General features: G+C 41.6%; 1 long non-coding RNA gene across 1 annotated transcript; it reads left to right on the top strand.

The window, feature by feature from the left end:
- The first annotated feature begins 7346 nt into the window (after positions 1-7346).
- Positions 7347-18864, top strand: LOC106043891 (uncharacterized). Its single transcript, XR_001211941.3, has 3 exons — positions 7347-7817; positions 9319-9406; positions 18109-18864. It is a non-coding gene; the product is annotated as an uncharacterized lncRNA (long non-coding RNA).
- Positions 18865-19277: the final 413 nt, after the last annotated feature.

Below are 19277 nucleotides of genomic sequence, written 5' to 3'. Positions count from 1 at the left end.
TTTTAATGTAAATTTCCTCGGTGGGACTGAAGCCTGGTTCCTCTGCCTCGCAGCAGTTGTGGTTATTGCAGTTGTTTTTCTGTAGGCAGTGGCTGTTGATGTGTATGCTGGGTTAATGCTCTAAATCGCAGTGCTTCAGATCTGGTGATGGAAGTAATGGCTTTAATAGAACAAATCCATTCTACAGCACTGGCTCAGATAGTGTTTAATGCTTGCTGCATATCTTATTAAAGGCATATGGGCTTGTTCATGTTAATAAATAATAAATAATATTACTTAGCTAATTTTTCTTAGCCAACTTAGTTTTTTACAGAGACATCAATCTGAAATTTTAATTATTCTATCATTTTAATGTCACGTGTGAATTACATGGTGTACTTTGATAACCCAGTCAGAATTACCGACAATAAAATGTAGCTGTAATCCAGTTGTAAAATAAATGGCAAAAAGTTCATCTGTGTGTTCCCATCCTCCAACAAAACTTGTAAAAACAGTTGGGACCTGTAATCCTTGAATGCTGAGGAAGTGCCTGTATTTGCTTACAGAAACAGATACACAGTTCTTGATTTGGGTTTGGTAACACACTTGTATTTGGCCCAAAGGTGAGATGTCGCAGATGTGTGCTGTAGTGTATAGCAAGGCAAAACGTTAGGCCTACGTTGATTGCCCATCTTTATTAAATGGTTAAGGTATATACCTTAAAACAAGAAACCCTCAAGCTTCTTCATGAAGAACTAAAGAGAAGCGACAAGCTCTGCAGCGGAGCTTAAAAGGCCACCGAGGAGAAGCTGCGCTGGGGGCAGAGCGAGCTGCTGCCGTGAGCCCCTCTGGAAATGTCCCGGCTCCGGTGAGGGAAAGTCACCTTGAGCCTGGGATGGGCTCGGGTTGTGGCGGGAGGATTGGGACAGCTGCTGAAATACACAGGGCCCACCTTCCAGATCACCAGCAGTGTCTTAGTTTCAGCCCAGCGGTCCTCAGCGTGAAGTTGGAAGGCAGAGAGGAGCCGGGACATCTGGCAAGCGAAGTGGGGCTGAACCCTCGGGGTGGTGGACGTGGCAGCGGTCGCAGCGATCGGGCCTGGGCCCCAACCAAGGGCCTGCCCAACCGCGGCTGCGGCGTGCTGCGGCGTGCGGGGGCTGTGTCTGTGCACTGGTGGTGCTTGTGCCCGCGTGTCACCGAGATGTGCTAACGCTGTAAGCGCTAGCATTTTGAAAGAAAAAGTGCAATCTTTGTTCCTTTGCTGCATAGAAGCGGCATGCCAGGCTCGTCGTGGGCAGATGCCAGCGCCCGTCGCTGTGAGAGGTCTGTCAGGAAGTTCTGCAGGTAATTCGGTACCTTACCGGAGCGATCACTCTTCTTTAACGCTGACATGGCTAATTCTTTAGGATTACTTCTAAATGTTATTCTCCTTAAGACTGCTCCCGAGTTTGTAAGGTCTGACATTTTTTTGTCCCAGATATTTCTCCTGTTTTTATCTCCACTTACTTCTTGTCAGCCGCCGTGACAGCTCCGTCCCTCCAGGTGGAAGGGCAGGTGAGCAGCCTTCCCCGGCGGTGGTGTCAGGGCTGCTTTGCTTCACGGGCTGCCGGGAGTGGGAGCTCCGCGTGCCACCCGCCCGCGCTCCCCGGGGTGGGATGCATCACCGCGCTGACGTGCCCGGCTTCGGTGGCCTGGGGTCGGGGATCCTGAGCGCACCCGCCGTCTGCAGGGAGGCGCGCTGCCTGCCTGCCTGCCCGCCGGGGAGCCAGTCCACTGGCATTAAGGGATCGCCGTGTACTCAGGAAGTGTCCTCACAAACTCTGGTTTTTGTTACCTGCATCCAGTTTTAAAAATCCTCTGTGTAAGCAGCCGTAGCGGTAATTAACTCGCCGGGTAATTTTGTTTCGGAGCAGTTTTTGTAGGCTAGGATCTGTAGTTTTGACAACTTTACTGCTGTAGGAAATAGCAAGAGTAGAAGTGTAAAAGCGGGAATCTGCTGAGTCCGCTGAAGCAGAACTCGCTGCTCCTGTAAACGCTGTTTGCTGTTTGGTTTGGTAACTGAAGGTATTTAGCGAAGGTTCAGGGCTATCATTTTCAAAACAGTATTTCCCTACACCTACAATTACACATTTTGTGAAGACAAATGACTAGATACTATAGTAACCCTTTTTTCTTTTTTAAAAATTGGATATTTCCCTGTATGGTGCTTCCGGTGAGCATGGATGCGATTCCCGAGTACTGTGGTGAGACTTCGGTATCCGCCTGCAGACTTTGCTTTGTAACAGGAGTCTGATTGTGCAAACCTTGGGCAGATGAATATACTAGTACAGATAGACTTCTAAAGCTAAGGATATGTTAGTGTAGCATCATCCCATAATGTGTATGTGTAGTAAATGGTAGAGGCTCCCAAAGAACAGAAACCCCAAACCAGGTATTTATGAGGTTTATGGTGAGAATAATCTACTATGTGACTGAAGGCATAAGCAAGGATAATAAAACAGTTAACGTGTATTACAAATTAATTTCAAGCCATATGCTAATGAAAAACCTTTCTAAAAATCAGTTTTTGTGGTAATTTCTAATGGAATTTTTAGAACTCAAAGTAAAAATTTTAGTTCTTTATTTCCTAACAAAAACAAATCAATTTCATGTGTTCACATTATTTCCATAATCCTTTGTAAGAGAGCAATATGGCTATGACTCAGAAATATATGTTTTCCACATTACGTTTATTTCAGAGTTGTATTTTAGCAGAATTACAAAACAAATGTGAAACAATAGCATAGTTCTTTGGTACCAGAGACAACAGGGCGAGGTTGTTGTTAGCATAAAATAAACTGCAATCATCTGCTATCTATTCCTTTGTTAAAATCATAAAAAAGAAAGCCGCAGCTTCAGTAAGCAAGGATGGAAACCATTATTTCTGGAGTCTGAGAAATACCTGTTGTGGGAACTTTGACCAGGTTCATTCTCTGCGGTGAGCAGGGGATGTACAGTCCCCGAGAACGCTTGCAGATGTTACTGCACTTGAGCACAATTTCAAAAAGAAACCTTGTGGTGTTTTTATTTTTACATTCACAATTCCCTTGAAAGTTAAGCAAATATTTAGCTAGGTTTAATACAGCAGCGCTCCTTTTTCAGACAAACATGAAATGTTAAAAGAACGGTTATGTTTTAATGTAAGAGCAACTACGCTATCAAATCCAATCATTGTTGTGGTCTGAATCACAAAGGCAGCTCATGAAAAAGCAGAAGACAGCAATACATTTGAACGTTTAATGCCGTGCCTCACGAAATCTTTCCTGAAAGATTCATTAAAGCTGGGGAGCCAGCAGCAGCCTGGCATGGCCGAGGGCCAGCTGAAGGGCCGATACCAGGGTGCTGGGGCAGGCTGGTTGGCACGGACCTTGGGTCGGGCGTCTGGGGCGAGCTTCTGCTGCGCCTGGCATCGAGCTCCCTGGGTTTGAGCAAGGTGCTTTGGAAGACAAACAGCGAGTGCATCGTGCTTCTAGATGGAATGTTTTTCAAGGAATTGGGATGGTTAGAGATGACCAGCGTATACAGGGCCCTGCAGAAGCTGGGAGGCTTCCCCCTGTGACAAGCAGGGACTGGGAGCTGGGGCCAGGCTCAGCATGACTTTGTTTTCCCTTGATGGATTAACTCGTGCTTTGCCTTGTAGCATGGAAATCACACAGAGCACAGATACTGGTGAGAAGGAAGCAACTGTAAAGAAAATGCTAAATCAGAGCTGGAAGGAAATGTAACAGTTCAATGAGTTTGTCATGGGATGCACAGGCAAAATTAAAATCGGAGGTGTGATTTGGGGCGGAAAGGCGAGATGGACCAGACCACTCCGTTCCTCTCTTTCGGAGTGTGATGAATCCCGATATGATGGAGTGGAAGTCCAGCAGAGCTGTGGAATGAAACACCAAGAAACCTGTTTAAACGTGGGTGTTGTATTTGAGATAGAGTCAATATTAACATTTCTGTTAAACTCATACTCTGTCGAGCTCCTGCTAGTGCGGGATTGTTTCCTGTGCTGTTTGTGGTTGTGTTTGCTGAAGCCAGTGGCTATAAAGTATAGAAGGTGATGAAAACAAGCCTGCCATAACCATGGACTGGTGAAACTTTCCTGTTTAACCCAAGTGGGTTTTGCCTGTATGTTTTTTTTTTCTTTTCTTTTCTTTCATGGATTCTGTTCAGTCAACAGACTCTTTGCTCGGATATTTCATAGGATCCGATTTTAATGAGAAAAATAATTCAGGTGAGGCTGCTATGAGCTCATGGAGAATATTTACTGCCAACTCATAAAACCCTTGGAAAACTGATTTTTAAATGAAAGTGTTAATATAGCTATAAGTATGTTGTTGTAGAACTGTATAATTTTACTCGCTGCCATTTGAAAAGACCTGTTTTCAAATCCTGCTCGAGTCACAAACAGAAGTGATCTTGAGAGTCCTCCTAATCCCTACTGGATATCCCTCTGTTTCATAAATAATAATAAAAACTCTCTGCCACATGGTTTGGCACAGCGAGGCACAATTGGCAGCTCCTGCACAGCAGAGGGCTGGGACTGGATGAGCAGATGTGTTGCAAGTCTGCTCCATGGTGCAGTGGCACAGCTGTGTGAGGAAGCCTGTACAACAAATGAATGCATGGGCTTGGCTCCCGTTTGCAGTTCCTACAGCTAGACCTCTTGCTTTTGTAAGCAGTAGAATCCATAAAGGTAAGATATTAGCCAGTGCTTTTTCTTTGCAGTATTTGCAAATAGCGACAGCATAAACAGATGATACTGTAGAACTGTCTTTAATGAATGTGTTTTGCAGAAGCATTCATCTTAGAAGGTAATGGAAAAAAAAGGAACAGTTGTTCATGCTAAAAGTACTTATTAATTAAACTTAAAAAATTATGGAAAACTGAAAGCTGTGATTTTTGTCAGAAGTGTATTGATGATGATTGACTTCGAGTGCCAGCGGAGCTTTGTTAATGCCAAATGCCGATGTGCTCCTCGAGCCCTTTTTCTGAATGGAGGGGCCACGTACCTGCTGTTGTGGGCTACAAAAGCGTGGAGCCAAGGCGACTTAGCTTAATGGTGTGTTCTTTCCCTTATCTGTGACGTTAAATCTCTACGCACCTGTCAAAAGCGTAGCATCAAGGCCTTCATACAGAAACGTAGGCTTCTGGTTGCCTTCATGTCAGTGAATAGCTCTGCTGCAATTAATTCAGCTGTTCCCAAACACGGAGCGAATCCCGGGTCTTCGGTCAGTCTTACTGGTACCGATGGTGCCGTGTTTCCCTGCAGGAGGACGTGCTGGCAGTGGCTGAGGTGGAATGCCTGGTATTGTACGTGCTGTCAGGAGAGGGCAGATGCTCAGGAGAAATAATGTTTCCGTGTAGACAGCCCTTCTGTCTTGCGTTGATTTTGGCAGCTCCTGCAACATCCAGGGAAAGTGATACCGACCACTGCTAACACAGCGAGCAGGTTAAATTCAGAAATCTAAACGAGCCCCAGCAGAAGGGAGCTAAAATCTTAATTTTTTGCTATCTTCTTTGCATGTATCTACATTGCTGGGCTATTGTAAAGTTTATGCTCCCTGTTAATGTATTAAAATGTGACTTCATTTGTTACACTTTCTCTAAGATATTTGCAGAGCTGATGACCTTCTTTACAGGAATGTGTGATAGACATTGCTGTTAGAGGATGCCTGCATTTTCAAAATCCTTCACAGATAGTGAACCTTAGCATTATGCTATGCACCTTTTCTTTTTTTTCGTTTTTTTTCTCTCAGATAAATCTCATTGAAAGATAAGACATGTGACTTCCCTCAACAGAACAAAGGCAGGCTGCCAGTATAGGTTTCGACTAAGGAAACTTTGGTTGGACAGACATAGTAGTTAAGGAAAATGCCCCACGTAACTCCCTTGTCCCAGTTCCTCCTTCGGTGACAAAGTAGCATTTGCTGTGCTGTGAAAGCAAGGCATTTTACCTAGCAGGATGGGGAGAAAAAGTGTTTTCTCTGTGACTTACCGAGCTTTTTTCAGGATTTTAATCAAGTGAGTTAACACTTGGATAAAGGGAAAGCTTTACTTTCAATTGTCTGTCCATGTTTTAATTTTATTTTTTTTCCCCCCTGTACCACAGCAGTAGTTAGTCTCATGTGTCAAAGGCTGTTTCCACAATTATGGTTTGCCTAATGGTCCTTTTGTTATAATTCATAGGCTAATAGAAGTCAGAGATGGAAAAGACCTATTAGATTATTGAGTCAATGCCCTGCAAATGCAGGGTATAATCTCCTAGATAGAGGATGTATCGGATATTATTAAACAGATTTTACACTTGATCTTAGCTAAATTGTGGTTAGTAGTCATTCGATTCCTTGAACGGTGTAATAACAATAGCTTAATTTCAGGTTTTGGGAGAGTATATCTGTATTTAAGTTTACCATTTGGCATTTCCCTATATCGCCTGTAGATGTGCACACTTTCTGAAGGAAAAATTATATATTCCTAACAGACAGCAGCGTGGAAAAAAATCCATCAAATATCTCTAAAAAACCTTTATATTTTCCTGGGTTAAAGCTGTGCAAAATATCAGCTTTGTAGGGAAAGGAAAGCTGGAGCAGGAAAAAATGCTTATCGACATAAGCATCAGCAGTAAATCTTTGTGAAAGCCAGCTAGTTTGGCTTCAGTTTTGAGATGACCTGTGAATGCCTCTTGATTTGGGCACAGGTGAATTCAGAATATTAAGGAAGGCTCATTTAAAAAAACAAAACAAAACAAAACAACAGAGAACCAACCTAAGCAAACTGACTTTAATGATTTCATCTTGATATTTTCAGTTCAATGCAAGAGTAACACCTTGCCAAAGCCAGAGCCAGCCTGGGGACGAGCTGACCAGAAGGGCTGACCCGCTTCATTCTCCGCTCCCCAACTAGGTCCCTCTCATATTTAGATAGTTACTTACAGTCAGGCTACGTAGCTGTCAATAACAACTGTCGATAAAGCTAAGCAAATACAAATCAGCAATGGCTGAGAAACCTGAAATTTTGTTAACTTCTTAAAGCAGACATAGCAGTGTTTGAACTTTGGGTTTCAGTGAATTAAACGTATCATAACTTACATTAACCTCACTAGGACCACATGGCTCATGATAGTGAACTAACAGGAGGACTGTCTGTTTAGTTAACTTGTGTTCTAAATATTTGTAAACTAGGAAAATGGAACGTTTTCACTTTGAGTGCCTTCTTTATAAAGCATTACTGAAATCAGATGTTTTCCAGTATACTTGGGTACCTTGTAACTACACTGGTTCTGGTCGTATAAAGCCAGTGTAACTTTAACTAAGAGAGTAAAATGCTTTTTTTTTTTTTTTTTCTCCTGAGAAAATATCTCAGGAAAGAACACCTGCTATTTGTCCTGTTCCTACTAAGCTGGAGGTCATGAATGTAAGAACTGCTGAGGCTTGAATGGTAAGCTTATTTGGTGGGTGGTAATATTGAATTTATCTTGGTTATCACTGTGTAATTGCCTGCTTCCTATTTGTTTGCTAGTTTAATTTTTTTTAAAATTTTTCACATCTGTTTAGATGAATCAGCCTAATTAACATGCAGGCTGCAGCTGGTTTACCTTCATCACCCTATATAACCAGCCACCCTTTTCCTGTTTCTTTTGGTTTGAGGTGAGGTATGTGAGTAGAGCCCTGTGAGCTTTTGGCGTGTGATGGGCACCAGGCTGCAGCACCGCGGCCTGCCGGCTGGGCACAGCTGCCAGCAAGGCCCGGGTCACTCCTCATGTGGCACGGCCTCGAGGAGGCCTGGGGAAGGGACGCGTGTTTGGGGTGAGTTAACCTCTTGCCTTCTGTTACTTATGTGGGCTGGTGTAAAACATGGCATAAGAGGCTGCGTCCATCAGAAGAACCAGGGAACAGGGCTGGTGCTGTTTGAAACCATGTCTCGCTATTTTGGGAGTCACCTCACAGCTCAGGAAGCATTTGGATAAGTATGAGCAGCAGTGGGAAGGGTACGTTGGTTTAAAAGGCCGTAATTAAAAGATAGGTAGGTTTGCTCCAGGACAAAGCTAGGTGTAAGTCTGCAAGTAGAATAGTCAGTTTTTGAACCTGAAATTCTTCATCAGTGGACTTTTGATCAAAAAGCACATTGCCGAATAGCTACCTGTGTAGCTCCTCGTTGTTGGTGTAAGATTATGTCCAATCTTAGCTGCTTTACTCCATGCAGTGTTCTGTCTGGCATCTAGGACTACATCTCTTGGATGTGCAGCAGATCTGATGTCAGTTGTCCTTAAATCTTCCTTGCAACCGATTTCTGCAGTGGTAGTGCTGCTGCAGACGGAAAGAGGCCTTGGTGGCCGTGACGCTGTGTGAGCACGGGGCAGTGCCCTTGCCGAGGGGCAGAGGCCCCTGGGGGTTGAGGGAGGCTCCCCTGACGCTGAGGTGCGTGGCGGTGCCGGCGGAGGCTGAGTGCCTGCGGCTGTCCTCCCTGGGTTACATTTTCTTGGCTTACTTCAGCTGAGCAGAGTTTGGTTACATAAAACTAATATCTAACATAAATTTGACCTCTGAATTATTTTCAGTACTGCTTTCAACAGCTTTTCCTATAATATATGTCCTCAGTAATATCTCAGTAAAAGTCTGACTTCTGCTGTTAAAGAACAGTTGTCATCGAACATGTGAAAAAAATGGAACATATGCATGAATACTGCAAATATTGAGTGGAAAGTTCTGAGATTTTTAGGTGGCATTGTAGAAGCAGAAATTGTTACAGCAGTAGGTTTATGTACTTTATAATCTCATGTATCTGAAAAAATAACGTTCAGAACATTAACTGTTTTACAGCATGTTTTCATTACTGTAGCTATTACTGCACGAACCCTTGTTAGCCTTGTTAACAGATATTGTCTTGAAGAAAATAACAAAGGCTTTTGTTGAGAATTGTTAATAAAAAAATAAATAAATTACTAAATGCAACTCTTAAAATATGTTGACCTAGACTTTTTTTTGAAAGTGAGTAAAGACTCCAGGTACTTGCATCTGGACGCACTAGAGATTAAGCTAGTTTCTTGGAGGAGCTGTAGGAAGTCCTCCCCATAAGGTGTTCTGAAGTTACATGTGTAAATAAAAATGCTCACTGTTCAAGACAATGTAAACTTTTCATCTTGGCTGGATTGATGAGCAAGCAGAAGGACTTTTAAAAATGTTTCTAGATGTTCCTGGAGCTACTATTATGTACCTTGATTTTTATATGAAAGGATTTATTTTTAAGTGCACTATTTCAAACATGAGGAATTGTGATACTGTTTGTTTATTTGTTTGTGTTCCTTAGTTTGCAGTTTCTGCAGCTGATCTGCACAGTAACTAAGTGACAATGAGGAAGACAGCACAAAAGGAGTAAGGTAGTGCTTATACTTAAAGTAAGTGAAATGATATTTTTCCTGATAGGTAGTAAGGAATGCTTGAAAAAACATTTGCAAGGGAGACATCTTTCTGCATGGCATAGAAAGGGTTTTCTACATTGTGAACACATTCCCCCTGTAGCAGGTATGCTTATGGAGTCTTCAGAATGCCCTTTACCTGTCAAACTTTATTTGATCTAAGTTTTCCTCCCTAGGGTCTATAATAAGCTTTAAAAACAATATATGAAGTGTGCCCTGAGGACCCCAAAACATTGGAAGCCACGGTTCCTGAAGCATTTATAGGGGAAAAACTGATGCCTCTCCTGAAGTCATTTGTGTTTACCCACTGTTGCAATGTGTCTGAGAAGCATATGGTATGCATGTTAGTAAAGGAAGCCTATTTTGTTTCAGGGTCAGAAAGAACATTTTTTTCTTTTACTGGTTTCCCTACCTGGACAGTAACTGGATGAACACTTACTACTTGAGTGATACAGTGCAGTGCAATTATGTCTCTCTTGTAACATTCTGATTTCCCAATCCCGTCATAGAGAGACACCATTAGAAGACTTCAAAAGCTTTCAAAACTTTTATGGTACGTGAAGATACAAAGGACATGGATGATGAAATTTGTTAGATTTTGGATGCCTGCTATAGTGTTGTGCGCAGGTTCTCTTGAACAGCTTAGTCTTGTCTTTGGAGAAAAAACAGATTTATGATTAATTCTATCTCTGACTCAAAATTAGCTTTCTAGCTTGAAGCTAACTTGTATTTATTATTAGAGTTAGAGGCTCCATATATATATATACACACACATACTGTAAACATGAAACCAAAAATCTCAGCAAAAACTTCTAAAATAAGTTTGCGTCTGTTTTCCTAATGCATGTATGTGCATCAGGGATGCAAGGTACGGTGTGTGCACTGTGTGGTTTGTTTTATACCTTTGTAGTCCCTGCATTTCTAGGGTAGTCAGGGCTCCTGGTGTAAATTCAGGGAGTTGTGAGGTTGTGTCAATTTGTCTGCTGCTCCCTGTACTCCTGGGGAGCAGCCACAGTGCAATGCTTCGGGGGCAGGCTGTGATGGCGGTGGGGAGGGCATGGTGTTATGGTGTCCCGAACCCAGGAGGTGAAATGTTTTGCTTGTCCGCCTCATGACATCCACGACAGCAGAGACTTCAGGGTGTGACTGCAGCACAGCCTGAGGTTTCTTGCTGCTGGGGAATGCTGGGAGTGACTGGAGGTACTGAGGAGCAGTGCTGCTGTTACCTGTTGCCCGATGGGTTTTACACTGCTACCAAGACCCCTCATCCAGGTCCATCTGCAAGAAAACTTCCCTTGGAGGTGCATCATGCAGGTAAAACCCCATTTCATGTGGTTCCATTCCCCAGGAAGCTCTCTGTAAATCAAAACCGTGCTATTACTGCAGATGCACTGATGTTTCGTAGTCCTGCACTAGCCTCCAACCTGGTATCTGTTGCAGTAGTCATTATAACAATCTTTCTTTTTTGATGATGTAGGTGAAATCAATTACTTTTTTCACTACTCATAAATAATGCTACAGTAACAACTGCATTTCTATGCAGAAGGAGAAAAATCTGAGATTTCTAATTAGGGATTTCTTACTGGCAATTGCTGTAAATATCTGAGTCAAAAATAATTAAACACAAATTGCAAACTGTACTTCTGAGTGCTTTAAGGTTTTGGACTGAGAAGCCAGGAAACGCTCTGCACAGATAAACAAGAATCCTGGACAGTACTTTCAGTGTTAGGATTATTGAATCAGTAAGATGAAGTAATTTTGCCCTAGTGGGACTGGCAAATATATGGCCTACTCACCTCCTTTATCTTAGTAGAAAAGCACAGATTACAAAATGAATCTTAGTTTTTTCATGTTTTTTTAATTTCAATGCTCAATTTGTTTAAAACTGCAGTGAAAGTTAAGGTATAGATATTCTATGCCGGTTGTAAAGTTTCTCAGTGTATTAAGTTTGGCCTAGTTTTGCTGGACCTGATTGACTGCTAGCAGTTGCCTTCCGATACAACTGATACTTCATCCTGACAGCCGGGGCTGGTTCTGGGAGAGCGGTGAGTGATTCTGCTGACTGCACGCACGAGTCTGCTGAATGTGCCTTTTGGATACTAAAGGGCACGTGTGGCTCCTTAGACCTGTGTGTGCGTACACAGGCTCCTCAAGGCGTGGCTTGTTGGATCCTAATGCTATCCATCTTAAGGGGAAGCAGTTCAGGTTTTGTGTTAATGAAGCCAAGCCCAGGGCTGGAGGCAGCTAAATGAGTCTCTGGCAGGTGGCTCTAGGCACATGCAGGTAGGTAGGGACGGTGTTTCTGCTCATAGCCTTGGTGTCTGCAGGAATGATGGAATTCCTCAGTATATGCAGAATATCCAAAAATTAACTGCAGACGTTTCGGATACTGTCACTCAGCGGCCTGCCTTATGGTCAGCATTTGTACTATCTACTCTGCAAGCACACAAACATGTTTTCTGTTCTGTCTGTTGTCACAGATAACATGAGCACTTCTATATGTCCTGTATACGCTGTAGCTATTGGCTCAAAAATCAGGCATACACCAGTACCATCTTTAAAAATATCAAAGTGAAATACAAAGTTTTCACTTAATGAATGACTGGAGTTGTCTCTAATTTCCTTGCAAATATTGCTCTTAACTTGGCAAGATACTCTTGTTTTTTCCTGAATGTATTAAGTTCAAAGCTGTGGACCAATCTGAAATGAGTAATGAAAATCAATGAGAGCAAAGCTGGGATGCAACTAGTAATATGAAAGTTAAAATTCTTTTTTTTCTGGGTTTATTGTACTGTGCTTGGTTACATTAGGAAGTACACACTAAATTTTTAACAGGCAGACTTTGGCTTCAGTAGGAATGGGCACCAGTAGTGAATAAATTAAAATGGAAGTTTTGGAGTCTGATTTTGCTCTGTTCCAGGGGAGTATTAATAATTTATTAATACCTGAGACTAATAAATACAAATTTAAGAGCACAAATTATAAGCACAAAATCACTAAGTTTTAGACATAAATGCCAGTTCTCTAGTGCAGATCTTGAAATTTGAAAATTTCAGAGGAGTTAACCATCAGTCTTGTTATTTCTAAATTATTACAGGAACTTTCTCATCACTCAGCTCTCCTCTAAGGACTCATTAAAGTTGGTCTCTCAGCCCTGTAGACTGATCCCCTTAGCAGGGATAACTTAGCAAGTGATAAACTGTACCCCTTTGCAACAAACCCTGATCACGAGGTGAGGTGGTCCTCCCTCAGTGGCCTGGATTCTCCTTTTGTCCTCCATCAACAGCAGGTGGATTTATTTTCAACAACTCATGGTAATCTCTGTCCTGGCTAATGCTGTTTGGAAATACAGATGTACTCACTGAAATTCCATATATTTAGAGATAGCATCCTCCAAGAAAGTTGTATATAATGTGAAAGAGTAGCCTTTAAATAATTAATATATGGCTATATTTGTAGCTGCATCCTAGAAAAGAAAAAAGGCTGACTTTTCCATAGTCTTGTGTCCTTTTGTCAAGTCTTTGTTTTGGCTTGATAGAAGCTCTTAAAAAGTTAGTTGTAGTTCTTAACTCCTTGTCTTTAAGCACAAATTAAAGTGCATATTTTTTGCCTAGAATCTAATTTGAGGATGCAAAGAGTTATGGAAGAATACTGAGGAAACTGTACCTACGTGGCAGGAAGTTCATAAGACACTACACAAAAGTTAGACTGTAATTAGAAATTTGAATTTCTGGAGTACATATTCCGAGGGTGGGTGCAGACATGATGCAGGAGGGTGTACGGGGAGAGGCCAGTGCTGTGGGTGTGCTGGCCTCCTTCGTGGCGTCTTGTAGAGCACCCAGGAGCTCCTAGCCTACTTAGTTGGTAAAATACTCAGCCTGCACCATTTGGGGGAAATGAGCTGAGGCGGGCGTTGGTGTCAGATTCCTGCCTGGCACGTGTTGCTGCGGGAGGCCATATGCGACCCCTCTCTAGGATGCTTGGTTCCGGAGCTGACCCGTGGGAAGTGCTCATCGCGTCCCCCCGTTCACAGGGCTGCTGAGCCTTGCTTCTGCTGGCTCGGCTCAGGCTGCCCGGGAGCCTCGGGCTTCCATACACAGCTCTGCCAGACCGTAACTTTTTTTCCAGCTAATTGTATAAAAGTCCTTCTTTGAATTAAACCAGCTCCTGCCTACAAACGTTTAACAAACATTTAGGAAATAAATACCCAAGCATTATTTAATCACACTGGAGATAGGACTTTGCTTGTGCGTATCACTGGCTGTGTTTGAAGACCATGTCAATGGATGGGTGGTTGTTATTCCTGGTAGGTTATCACTTAGAAGAATTTGACTATTTCTTTCTGCTGACCAATTGGGCTAGGAATACAAGTACATGTAGGCCATTCAGAATAGATTATCCGCAGTGGCTAGCAGAACTAAATATTAGTCCATGTGTAGCTTTATAATGCAAATTTGGGTTTTAGTCTTACATGGTGCTTTGTCACATTTTAAAAAAATAAAAGCAAACAAAACCAACAAGATAACCCCAACACTCACCGCCCTGATCTACTCACCCCCTAGATATTTAATTCATAAGGTAGATACAGACCCTTTCGTGTTTTGTAGTAATTAGTTTTGAAAAGAGATCTAAGGTAACTAACTCCGCTATAATGCATATTGTGTCCGTCACTCTTTTGACAGTACTGTCCTCGTAAACATGCGGGCAGTTCTCTGCTTTCTGGTGAATATTGAATTGGTGTTCCTAGAACCTCCAGTGCTTTACTCTTTGGTAATACTGCTCTGAAGCACGACCAGGAGCATTTCAAAATCTGCAAACCAGGCTTGCTTCGTGGCAAAGAACCTTAATAAGCCACAGCTTCCTGGTTGCCAGAACACATTTAATACTTCTGCTCCATAAAAGATCATTTCTTTCTAGGGAGAATTAAAGCAAACGGAATGAGAAAGGTCCATATGTATAAACCATGTACGGTTATTCCTACAATTACAAGAAAGATGGTGATAATTACCATGGCAATTTGCTTCTTTATGGATGAGATTTCTTCAAATAGATGCAGAAATATCTCCTCTCTGTCTCTGTATCCTTATGTTTAGCTTTTATCTGAGATAATGGTTTCATAGCAAACATTTTAAGGAAATTGATGGTGCTTACAGGAAAGCCTCGTTTTTAAAAATGTTAACATTTTTCACTAGTCATGTAACTATCTGTAAATAAAAATTTGGCCTTAATAGTTTCCATTTCACATTTAATATCCAAGGGGGATCTTGGTAACTAACCAAACTAGGGGAAACATACAAGTGCGTCATCATCCATATTGCTGCTTTAAATTAGTGTAGGTTACTAGCAGCTGAAAGTTAGCAGAGTTACTCTGAGGCCCTGCTGATTTGCTGATCTTGGCTTACACCCTCCTCTGTGGAGGCAGGTGCTGCCTCCACTGTGGCCATCTCAGCAGAGGTGAAGGAATGTGGAAGAGCGAGGCAGGATGTCCTTCCCCAGCATCAGGATGCCTTCTGTGGGGCAGCAGAGGTCCAGGAGCTGGGGGCTGCGCTCTGCAGAAATCTATCCATGTTCCGCGTGGCTTGTAAGACATGTATCCTTTACGCTTCCTGCTTACCTGCTTTCCCGTAGTACCAAAACCTCTGAACACTGTAAGAGGCCCTTGGTCACCTACTGATTCATCAGTGCCAGATGCCCTTTTAGCTTTCCCTTAATTTACCTGCCAACCCACCCCGCCGCCTTTTCCTATGCTTTTGTACAAAACACCATTAGTACCAAAAGAAGAATCACTTTTGCTCACATAGATGTTGATGTGATCCAGAAGTGGTTAGTTACCAGAAGAATCAATTCATCGAGTAGATTTTTCAGTAAAGAAGGCAAATTAAAATGAATAACATGTTCTAACAAATATAATCTGACTGGCTTTATTTTGCATGTTCACGAGACTAGCAGTGGCTCTGTCTTTTGATTTAGGTTCCCATGCTCAGTTACTTGGTCATACAAACTTGGATTTCTGCACTTCTGGAATTTTATTCTTTGCTCTTAACTTCTCAGATACCAGCATTACATTCATTAGTTAACAGCAATTTTATAATCCACGTTATTTAGCAGCAGGTAAACTTGACTTTGGTTATGATTAAACCATGTTGATTTTTTTGGAAGAATCATTCATGTTTTTCTATGCAGGGATTTATAAAGTTAATTTGTTACTACAGGGATCATCAGAACCCTGTCTTTTCATTTAAACCCAGAAAAGAGCCTCTTGAAATACACTTACAATACAAGCTTGAAGCTTATTCTTTTTATTCCTCTGTGTGAGAAGAGCCATGCTCTGAAGTCTAACTAATACACTTTTTAGACTGGATGTACTAATTCAGCACCCCATGCAATGTTTAGGTAAGTGCTGTAGGGTTTTCCAAGTGCAGTGCCAGCATCATTCCTGACACCTGCCATCAGGTGTCCTGTCACAAGTGCTTATTTGAGGTGCATGAGCAATACAGGCAGTGAAAAGAAATGGGCTTCTCCGCTCTGTGCTTCAGCTTGCCAGAGCCAGGAGCCACCCTTTTTCTGCTGGCCGTTCTGGTAACCTGGAAGTAAATACTGAAGGTGAATTAAAGCAAATTCCTCAGGTGCTGTACTGGGAGCCTTTTAAGAATTTGACTAGTCCTCGCTCTTCGTAGGTCGGTGGGCAGTAGCTCGGAGCGTGTAAGGTCCCGCAGGTAACTGTGCTTTCCTCCTGTCAGCCCCAGCCCCGGGGCTGTGAGTTCTGCTGGCTGGAAGCACATCACAAGTCCTCCATTTCACGCGTTCCTCAAAAGTCACGGAGAGGAGAGCTGCTGGTTTCCTGATGGTGTTTTTCATTGTGGTGTTGATAATTGGCAGGAATTGCTTTCTCTAGGCCTGTTATGTTTTTAAAAAGTGATTTTTCTCTTTGTCATTAGAATCTGGTTCTGATTTCCTTACAGTAAAGATTTTCGGTAGATTGTATCGCCAGAAAGACAAATCTGTTAGGTCAACTTTGATTACATCGGGGAGACATATTCCATTATATAATTCACTGGGGTCTGTACTATTCTAAAAGCAAAATATAAAGCTACCTCAAATGTCAGAGTTTGATAGATTCAAAATGCGTCCCCTCCAAACTCCATTAGGCCTTCTAATCTTTAAAGCTCTTCTAGTTCCTCCCACCCGTGCCTTCCAGGATCTTATTCCCTGTCAGAGGCACTTCTCCCAATAAACACTCTGGACAATTTAATCTTGCTTCCATGATTTGGCTGGGGTGAATGTCATGTTCAGCATAAGGGAGGGAAAAATACGGTAGACATTTAAGTGGCTTCTTTCTTTCATCTAAGCATAATTAAATATTTTGAGGGTATAACCCAGAACACACAAATGGAAAGCTATGCATGCAGAATAATACAAAAAAAAGAACAAATGTGACTTATCAGGTAGGTACAGACTGAAAAGGTGTCTGCATAACGATGTATTATACTATGACATGCTTAGCAAAATAAACAGTATAGATCAAAGTGTAGGGACGCTGAGAACAATTGCAAAATTATAAGATTTTTTTTGAGGGGAGACATCAGTGTTCTGGATAGTAAAATAAGTGGAAAACATGCACAAAAAGAGCATGTTAAATTGAGAGGAGGCAAATCCTGCAAAAGCATTTGCACAAATATTCATTTATAAATCTAACAAAAGAGGATCTAGTTAAATTGTTTAAAAACCCCACCCATATAAGGTATTAGCATGCAGAAATGAGAGCTTGTCATGGCACTTACATATGGAAGATGTTTGTGCCCAGTATTATTATTATTACTTTTTGTCTAACTATACTTGGTTGCAGTTTAGTTTATCTAATTATTCCACGTAAAATCAAAATCGGCCTTTTTTACACTTTTGCTAGATACAATGGAAACATTTTGCCTTTGTCAAGGCAAAAGCTTGTCATGACTGTTTTGTTTTTGCCAGCCTGTCAAACAGATTGCTTTTGGAAAACACGCACATAATAGTGCAAATAGCGCAGTTCTGAGCAACTGCGATTCTGAAGGGGTGAGCTTTTGTGAGGAGCTACATTTGGTCAGCCCCTAAACCTATTCTCCGTACTAACATCCCAGGCATGTCTATATGGTAGTTTTTGATACAACTACATAAGAATTTATTTCCCTATTGGTATGTGCATTTCTTTTCTGTTGGGCACTAATTCATCAGTAATTAATGCATGTAAAACTCGATGACATCCACAGAGACTGAGACTGCAGATTCTTTGTTATTACTACAGTTTTAGTAAAGGTTAGCAAGTGAATGTCTTCTGCAAGAACATCCATGAAACTGTCTGATTCTATCATTGGTTCTATGGTATAAAAGATCAAGATATTGTAAAAGTGCATTACAGGATAAATACCCCTTGCATTGGAAGCAAAATTTTTTATTTTTTTTCCCTGGTGGAAGAGTGTTGTAAAATAGTACTGTATTAACCATATCTCTGTTTTCTCAAGCTGAGCCTAAATTATTGAAAATGAGAATTTTACAATGTACAGCATTTTAAAAATGGGCAAGATTGAGATGCAATGTTTTACTTAGTTTGGTAATCTTTTTATCATTTAATATAATCTTAGAGTTACACATTTGGATATATTAGATGTGTTTGTCATGTGAAATACAAATTATTTGTGTTTCAGAACAAACCTTGTTGCTTCAGATTGCAGGAAAAAAGACAATTTATCTCTTTTTTTGGAAAAAAGCACACTGATTGGAACACACTCTTACCCTGGGTATTCTGAAAAGGAAGGGTTTGTTTAGTGATGCTGATTTAAAGCCCTGTCGAAATGATATGAGCAGCAGAAGTCTCGGACTTGTCTCCTCTGCCAAATGAGATACAGGCAGAGCAAGGAAAAGAGAGGAAACCACAAGTTATTTCACTAATCATTTTTTTTAAACGGAGTCCAACAAGACTGTACAGAATGTGGAGGAGGAAACAAGCTGTAGCACTCACAGGTTATCATGCTGCTTGTAGCACAGTTTGGAGAAGCCCAGGGATTGTCTCACTCTGTACTAGAAATTAACTGCTCCTAGGAAGTCGCCTTTCAAGACTTTCCCTGCTATGGCAGGCGAAGTGATTTTGCAGAAGCTTATTGGATTAACATAGCAGAAGACTAACATGAACAAACCCACGACAGCCCCAGAGAGTATTGCAAAACCTTCCCACCCCGAACTTCTTACCTCCGTGATTTCTGTATTTTTGAGGAGAAACTCAAAATTTGGTTGGTGGGAGCTTCTTGCTGTGTCTGTGGAAAATCTGTTGAGATTTGTGTGAATCGTGTGATGTTGAAAATTGCCCTTTGTCTCTGCATTTATTCTCCTCCTGACATTTTGGTTGAGGTATTTTCTCTTATGTCATAAATGTTATAAACATCTAGACTTGAGAAATCTGGAAATGTTTTAGACTTCTTTGGTTTGAACTACAGGTGAACCTCTCTTCTCTCTATACTTTGTTTATTTATGCCTGAATGTACTAACCACGAAAGGATACAGTCACACTTACATGTAACATCAGTGGTTGTTCTTTGAAGTCAGTACTAGCTTCTGTTATGAAAATGCTCAGGTCTTGGTCACTCGCTATTTAAAGGCAGTCTTTATTAATTCTTCCTGAACTGCTGTTTATCAGATGCCACCTTCATCTTCCTGTGAGCTGAATATAAGCGAGACTTAGTAAATACTGGGGTGTTTTGGTTAATGGTGAATTCTACAAGGTGTCATTAAGTAGGAAACACTTTCACATACACTGTGGCTTTCTAACCCACTAATACTCTAAAAAAAAAGTCATTATTAACATGTCTAAGCTTTCTGG

Source organism: Anser cygnoides, chromosome 6 (assembly GCF_040182565.1).
Source record: "Anser cygnoides isolate HZ-2024a breed goose chromosome 6, Taihu_goose_T2T_genome, whole genome shotgun sequence".
In the NCBI taxonomy this organism is placed as follows: Eukaryota; Metazoa; Chordata; class Aves; order Anseriformes; family Anatidae; genus Anser; species Anser cygnoides.
Note: the sequence above shows the minus strand (reverse complement) of the source record. Positions and strands in the feature narration are given on the sequence as shown.